Consider the following 8,496-nt stretch of genomic DNA (forward strand, 5'->3'; position numbering starts at 1 on the left):
CAACCCTCAGCCAGGCGTGGTCCAGGAATTGTATCCGTGGACCGCAATGTGCGTTCGAAATGTCGATGTTCATGTGTCCTGCAGTTCACACGTTGACGCGCAATTAGCTGCGTTCTTCATCGACCCACGAGCCAAGTGATCCACCGTTCAGGGTAATCTTTTCATATATTTTTTAAAACTCTTGTACTCCATGTACTCTTAATACTCGGTTCGAGCGAAGCCGAGATCCGACACGACCGACCAACGGGAATCGGACGCGCAGAAGTCGCCGGAAGATCGACGACACGAAAACGTTCGAAAATGAAATCCGACGAACGCGCGAAGATACGCGCGTCCGCCGGCCGGGCGAAAAGTACATTATGATATATAACAACCATCGAGATCGAAGCTCCGTTCGTCAGGAAACGACGGGGATATAACACCCGATTCTGAATCCTCTGTGCAGCACACGATCTCGCGAAGAAATACGCACGGTGGCTAGCCCATATATATATATATATGTGTGTGTGTGTATATATAATACGATATGCATTCCTCTCGTCCAATTATTCAAGAAAAAGAGCGTGCGCCTCCATCGTTCGGGTGATGTAAAGATTCGATGGGACTCGCGCGACCCTCGGCCTCGAGCGGTCTTTCCTCCCAATATCCAGAAGCCGAGCTTTGAAAAAACTCTAGCGACGGCACGGGTGTCCGACTCACGACATCGAGGCTTCGAAGTCGGCGATCTCCTCCGAACGGATGGCGATCGCGACGACTCAAAGCGTGAAAAATCGACGAAAGAGAACACATCTCCGTTCAGGTGATTGTTTTTTTTAAAAAATAAAAAAATTCGATGGGACTCGCATCCATCTACCTCGCGCGGTCTTTCTTCCCAATATCCAGAAGCCGAGCTTTGAAAAAACTTCAGCGACGGCACGGGTGTCCGACTCACGACAACGAGGATAGACAGCCTGCGGTCCCCTCTGAACGGGTTATATGCGACGAACTAGACGAAACTTTAGTCGTTCAGGTGGTATAAAAAAAAAAAATTCGATGGGACGCACGCGCAGCCGTCGTCCTCGAGCGGTCTTTCTTCCCAATATCCAGAAGCCGAGCTTTGAAAAAACTCTAGCGACGGCACGGGTGTCCGACTCACGACATCGAGGGTAGACAGCCTGCGGTCCCCTCTGAACCAACTTCGGCTAGACTAGTTACGAATCGTTGCTACGCATCGTCATCATAGTCATCGTCATCATCATCATTATCATAGCGGGCCAACATCCACGCAATGCGTTTTCGTTCTAGGTTACCCGATCCACGAGTATGTTACAAGTGGTTTCGTTATTTCGAACAAAACGACATACGAAGAACACACGCCCTATGGGTAGGAAGCACGTTTCGAGAACGACCGAGAGCGGTGAAAGAGACGAAAGGTCGACGCGCATAAGGTATCCATGGATCTTCGAAGAGAACCTTCGAAGATATGTCGGTATCCTTTCTACATGCGCGACTCGCTACTCGTACTTTCGCTCTCGTCGACTCGTTTTAGTCGCTTCGTTCGATCCCAAAGAGGAGTCTTCGATGTCCCGTTGCTAGGAGGAGAGCAAACGCAACACAGACCACGAAACATAGAAGAGAATAGGCGAGCATGATCTCTCCGACACGAGGCACTTTAGAGATTTTGTTATTCGTTTGTACGGTCTCCACGACGCAAAAAAAAAAATACGAGATCGTGGCGGCGGGTCTTTCTGTATACGGCCTCACGCAAGCGCCTCGATCTCATTTCTCTTTACGGGTGGTTTCCATTCGTAATTTTTCGTTCGATATTCGTGTCAAAGTTTAATTTTCGAAAGCTCAAGTTCCCATTTATAGTTTTATTATAAAATCATAATATTCGCAGACGGCGGGTCTTTCTGTGTACGACCTCACGCAGGCGCCTCGAATTCGTTTATGTATGTATATATATATATATATATATATATATATGTATCTCTTCATCCCGATGATCGAGAGAGAGTGCCACCTTCTCTTCATATAGTTTCGTAGCTGGAGGGTCGTCTCCTCCTTATGTCTTTTCATCATTTTGCCAACGGAGTAAGCCACGCTCCGGGCGAATTTAACTGTTCTTTGTTAAAGTATATAGCTTGTTGATACGTCGTATATACTTTGGTTCGTCGATATAGGAGGAGTACGGCTCCTTACCGACTTATACAGTTTCGTATTTTTCAAGTGTTCAAGTCAAATTCTTTAAGTTTTTGTGTTATATCGTTAATGATCCTTCCGCAGGTTCACCTACGGAAACCTTGTTACGACTTTTACTTCCTCTAAATGATCAAGTTTGGTCATCTTCCCGGTAACATCGGCAATGCTTATCACATTGGCCGCGCACCAGTCCGAAGACCTCACTAAATCATTCAATCGGTAGTAGCGACGGGCGGTGTGTACAAAGGGCAGGGACGTAATCAACGCGAGCTTATGACTCGCGCTTACTGGGAATTCCTCGTTCATGGGGAATAATTGCAAGCCCCAATCCCTAGCACGAAGGAGGTTCAGCGGGTTACCCGGGCCTTTCGGCCAGGGAAAACACGCTGATTCCTTCAGTGTAGCGCGCGTGCGGCCCAGAACATCTAAGGGCATCACAGACCTGTTATTGCTCAATCTCGTGCGGCTAGAAGCCGCCTGTTCCTCTAAGAAGATTTGTTTGTACGTTGGTAGTAAAAACCCACCGACCGAAGCCGGGGGCCTTCGAGATACCATAAGTTACGTCTATTTAGCAGGCTAGAGTCTCGTTCGTTATCGGAATTAACCAGACAAATCGCTCCACCAACTAAGAACGGCCATGCACCACCACCCACCGAATCAAGAAAGAGCTATCAATCTGTCAATCCTTCCGGTGTCCGGGCCTGGTGAGGTTTCCCGTGTTGAGTCAAATTAAGCCGCAGGCTCCACTCCTGGTGGTGCCCTTCCGTCAATTCCTTTAAGTTTCAGCTTTGCAACCATACTTCCCCCGGAACCCAAAAGCTTTGGTTTCCCGGAAGCTGCCCGCCGAGTCATCGGAGGAACTTCGGCGGATCGCTGGCTGGCATCGTTTATGGTTAGAACTAGGGCGGTATCTGATCGCCTTCGAACCTCTAACTTTCGTTCTTGATTAATGAAAACATTTTTGGCAAATGCTTTCGCTTCTGTCCGTCTTGCGACGATCCAAGAATTTCACCTCTAACGTCGCAATACGAATGCCCCCATCTGTCCCTATTAATCATTACCTCGGGGCTCCGAAAACCAACAAAATAGAACCGAGGTCCTATTCCATTATTCCATGCACACAGTATTCAGGCGAAGGTAGCCTGCTTTAAGCACTCTAATTTGTTCAAAGTAAACGTATCGGCCCACCTCGACACTCAGTGAAGAGCACCGCGATGGGATATTAGTTGGACCGCCCGCGAGGAGCTAAGCCCACCGATAGGACGTACCACATAATGCCAGTTAAACACCGCGAGCGGTGAACCGACACTGTGACACACAGATTCAACTACGAGCTTTTTAACCGCAACAACTTTAATATACGCTATTGGAGCTGGAATTACCGCGGCTGCTGGCACCAGACTTGCCCTCCAATTGGTCCTCGTTAAAGGATTTAAAGTGTACTCATTCCGATTACGGGGCCTCGGATGAGTCCCGTATCGTTATTTTTCGTCACTACCTCCCCGTGCCGGGAGTGGGTAATTTGCGCGCCTGCTGCCTTCCTTGGATGTGGTAGCTGTTTCTCAGGCTCCCTCTCCGGAATCGAACCCTGATTCCCCGTTACCCGTTACAACCATGGTAGGCGCAGAACCTACCATCGACAGTTGATAAGGCAGACATTTGAAAGATGCGTCGCCGGTGCTAGATGACCATGCGATCAGCACAAAGTTATTCAGAGTCACCAAAACAAACGATGGACGGACAGACGAGCCATCCGCCACCGATTGGTTTTGATCTAATAAAAGCATTCCTACCATCTCTGGTCGGAATCTGTTTGCATGTATTAGCTCTAGAATTACCACAGTTATCCAAGTAAATGTAGGTATGATCTAAGAAACCATAACTGATTTAATGAGCCATTCGCGGTTTCACCTTAATGCGGCATGTACTGAGACATGCATGGCTTAATCTTTGAGACAAGCATATGACTACTGGCAGGATCAACCAGGGATCTTATAATATATTCCCAAAAACCAGCATTTTCGTTTAAAAGTTCTCTCTGTGTCGTAGGTGGGACGTAAGCACCGTACGACGAGACTTTTCATTTTATATATATATGTAATATGACTTAGAGAGCAACGTTCCATGGTTCAGTAACAACGTCACTCAGCCACTTTAATTCTCCTCCTCTCTCACCATCATATATCGATACAAAGATTCATACTTCACAGAATTATTTCTGTTTGTAACTTTTCTCCTCCAACTTCTCTCGTAGAATATAACTTAGCGGTAAAGCACGTATACGCATGCTGGACATACCGTAAGAATATTCTTTTATAAGCTTCAACACCTCTGTAGAGACGCGTTACCAGAAGATAACGCACTCTACAGAACGCCAAAAGGACCATCGTGCAGCTACAAATAGCTTACAACCGATGGTCTCTGCAAGAATGGCTACTCCGTAAGTACAAGCACACACGCATCCAACTTTTGTCAAATACGTGCACACAGGTCACCAGCTTCCCGACTAAGGGGAAGCTTGCCACGTTAACGGTCATTACGTCCTAGACTTCGACCCGCGGCGCAGCAGTGTAGAGAAAAAACCAGTACGAGAACGGAGGAACAGTCGAGAAATAGCGTAAAATACACTAAGACTCGAGGAGCGGTGACTGAATTCTCAACCGAGGCCGTAGAATAGCCACGCGCCCAGCGCTGTTCCGACCGAACCGTCCGGCTCGACGCTTCTCTTATAGATACCAAGGGGCCGGCCGGAAGGCCGGCGCCGGTCGGGCTAGCGGCCGCGCGCTTATGGTGCAAAACCTCCGTAGCAACGTACCGTTCGGAAGGGACGCTGGAACTTAGTCGCTCGCACGTTCAATAACTACTATATAAAGGCGATATCCAACCATCGAAATATTTTACCACAAGCATTATTAACATATTATAAATGCATTTTTACCAAAAAATTAATTTTTTTTTTCACCGAAAAATTGCATCAGTAAACATACAGTTTTATCGACTATGGACGAAAAATAACTTTATAATCGATTAAAACACGTTAAAATAACACGAAATATGTAAAAAGATATATACCTTGTAACATTAATTAACGAAAAAATTGCAAAAATATCCCAGTCGTATCAGTCCGACGGAAGCAAATTTTTCAAAAAATTCGACAAAAATGTTTAATCCGATTGTATTTAATAGAGATATAACGATCCCTGTCAAAAAAATTATACCTTATAACGCTTTTTAACGAAATAACTCGAAATAACCATTTCGGACTTTTCGCACCGGCCGAACTTCTTCAAAGTCCCAACGTCCCGTCGCATAGTTCCGTTTCTAGAAAACGTTCCAGCGACCAAATAAACGCTTAATCCCGACGTAAAACGTCGAGATACGTCCATTTGTGCAAAAATATTCCTACCTTGCAACACTTTTAAGCGAGATAACTCGAAAAAACGTGTTCGATACGGAAATTTTTCAAAGTCCCAACGAAAAAATCGAAACTTTGTAGAAGGTCTTGGGGACGACATAAACGCTTAATCCCGACGTAAAACGTCGAGATACGTCGATTTATGCAAAAATATTCCTACCTTGTAACACTTTTAAGCGAGATAACTCGAAAAAACCTTTTCGGTCTTTTCGCACCGGCCGAACTTCTTCAAAGTCCCAACGTCCCGTCGCATAGTTCCGTTTCTAGAAAACGTTCCAGCGACCAAATAAACGCTTAATCCCGACGTAAAACGTCGAGATACGTCCATTTATGCAAAAATATTCCTACCTTGTAACACTTTTAAGCGAGATAACTCGAAAAAACCTTTTCGGTCCTTTCGCACCGGCCGAACTTCTTCAAAGTCCCAACGTCCCGTCGCATAGTTCCGTTTCTAGAAAACGTTCCAGCGACCAAATAAACGCTTAATCCCGACGTAAAACGTCGAGATACGTCCATTTATGCAAATATATTCCTACCTTGTAACACTTTTAAGCGAGATAACTCGAAAAAACCTTTTCGGTCTTTTCGCACCGGCCGAACTTCTTCAAAGTCCCAACGTCCCGTCGCATAGTTCCGTTTCTAGAAAACGTTCCAGCGACCAAATAAACGCTTAATCCCGACGTAAAACGTCGAGATACGTCCATTTATGCAAATATATTCCTACCTTGTAACACTTTTAAGCGAGATAACTCGAAAAAACCTTTTCGGTCTTTTCGCACCGGCCGAACTTCTTCAAAGTCCCAACGTCCCGTCGCATAGTTCCGTTTCTAGAAAACGTTCCACCGACCAAATAAACGCTTAATCCCGACGTAAAACGTCGAGATACGTCCATTTATGCAAAAATATTCCTACCTTGTAACACTTTTAAGCGAGATAACTCGAAAAAACGTGTTCGATACGGAAATTTTTCAAAGTCCCAACGAAAAAATCGAAACTTTGTAGAAGGTCTTGGGGACGACATAAACGCTTAATCCCGACGTAAAACGTCGAGATACGTCGATTTATGCAAAAATATTCCTACCTTGTAACACTTTTAAGCGAGATAACTCGAAAAAACCTTTTCGGTCTTTTCGCACCGGCCGAACTTCTTCAAAGTCCCAACGTCCCGTCGCATAGTTCCGTTTCTAGAAAACGTTCCAGCGACCAAATAAACGCTTAATCCCGACGTAAAACGTCGAGATACGTCCATTTATGCAAATATATTCCTACCTTGTAACACTTTTAAGCGAGATAACTCGAAAAAACCTTTTCGGTCTTTTCGCACCGGCCGAACTTCTTCAAAGTCCCAACGTCCCGTCGCATAGTTCCGTTTCTAGAAAACGTTCCAGCGACCAAATAAACGCTTAATCCCGACGTAAAACGTCGAGATACGTCCATTTATGCAAATATATTCCTACCTTGTAACACTTTTAAGCGAGATAACTCGAAAAAACCTTTTCGGTCTTTTCGCACCGGCCGAACTTCTTCAAAGTCCCAACGTCCCGTCGCATAGTTCCGTTTCTAGAAAACGTTCCACCGACCAAATAAACGCTTAATCCCGACGTAAAACGTCGAGATACGTCCATTTATGCAAAAATATTCCTACCTTGTAACACTTTTAAGCGAGATAACTCGAAAAAACCTTTTCGGTCTTTTCGCACCGGCCGAACTTCTTCAAAGTCCCAACGTCCCGTCGCATAGTTCCGTTTCTAGAAAACGTTCCAGCGACCAAATAAACGCTTAATCCCGACGTAAAACGTCGAGATACGTCCATTTATGCAAAAATATTCCTACCTTGTAACACTTTTAAGCGAGATAACTCGAAAAAACCTTTTCGGTCCTTTCGCACCGGCCGAACTTCTTCAAAGTCCCAACGTCCCGTCGCATAGTTCCGTTTCTAGAAAACGTTCCAGCGACCAAATAAACGCTTAATCCCGACGTAAAACGTCGAGATACGTCCATTTATGCAAATATATTCCTACCTTGTAACACTTTTAAGCGAGATAACTCGAAAAAACCTTTTCGGTCTTTTCGCACCGGCCGAACTTCTTCAAAGTCCCAACGTCCCGTCGCATAGTTCCGTTTCTAGAAAACGTTCCAGCGACCAAATAAACGCTTAATCCCGACGTAAAACGTCGAGATACGTCCATTTATGCAAATATATTCCTACCTTGTAACACTTTTAAGCGAGATAACTCGAAAAAACCTTTTCGGTCTTTTCGCACCGGCCGAACTTCTTCAAAGTCCCAACGTCCCGTCGCATAGTTCCGTTTCTAGAAAACGTTCCACCGACCAAATAAACGCTTAATCCCGACGTAAAACGTCGAGATACGTCCATTTATGCAAAAATATTCCTACCTTGTAACACTTTTAAGCGAGATAACTCGAAAAAACGTGTTCGATACGGAAATTTTTCAAAGTCCCAACGAAAAAATCGAAACTTTGTAGAAGGTCTTGGGGACGACATAAACGCTTAATCCCGACGTAAAACGTCGAGATACGTCGATTTATGCAAAAATATTCCTACCTTGTAACACTTTTAAGCGAGATAACTCGAAAAAACCTTTTCGGTCTTTTCGCACCGGCCGAACTTCTTCAAAGTCCCAACGTCCCGTCGCATAGTTCCGTTTCTAGAAAACGTTCCAGCGACCAAATAAACGCTTAATCCCGACGTAAAACGTCGAGATACGTCCATTTATGCAAATATATTCCTACCTTGTAACACTTTTAAGCGAGATAACTCGAAAAAACCTTTTCGGTCTTTTCGCACCGGCCGAACTTCTTCAAAGTCCCAACGTCCCGTCGCATAGTTCCGTTTCTAGAAAACGTTCCAGTGACCAAATAAACGCTTAATCCCGACG

General features: G+C 45.1%; 2 non-coding genes across 2 annotated transcripts; both read right to left on the reverse strand.

Annotated features, from left to right (window-relative positions):
- On the reverse strand, nucleotides 1-155 carry LOC126927932 (5.8S ribosomal RNA). Its single transcript, XR_007716075.1, has one exon. It is a non-coding gene; the product is annotated as a 5.8S ribosomal RNA (ribosomal RNA).
- Nucleotides 156-2,248: 2,093 nt separating this feature from the next.
- On the reverse strand, nucleotides 2,249-4,171 carry LOC126927924 (small subunit ribosomal RNA). The gene has a single exon (XR_007716071.1). It is a non-coding gene; the product is annotated as a small subunit ribosomal RNA (ribosomal RNA).
- Between the last annotated feature and the right edge of the window lie 4,325 nt (nucleotides 4,172-8,496).

Source organism: Bombus affinis, unplaced genomic scaffold (assembly GCF_024516045.1).
Source record: "Bombus affinis isolate iyBomAffi1 unplaced genomic scaffold, iyBomAffi1.2 ctg00000328.1, whole genome shotgun sequence".
NCBI lineage: Eukaryota > Metazoa > Arthropoda > Insecta > Hymenoptera > Apidae > Bombus > Bombus affinis.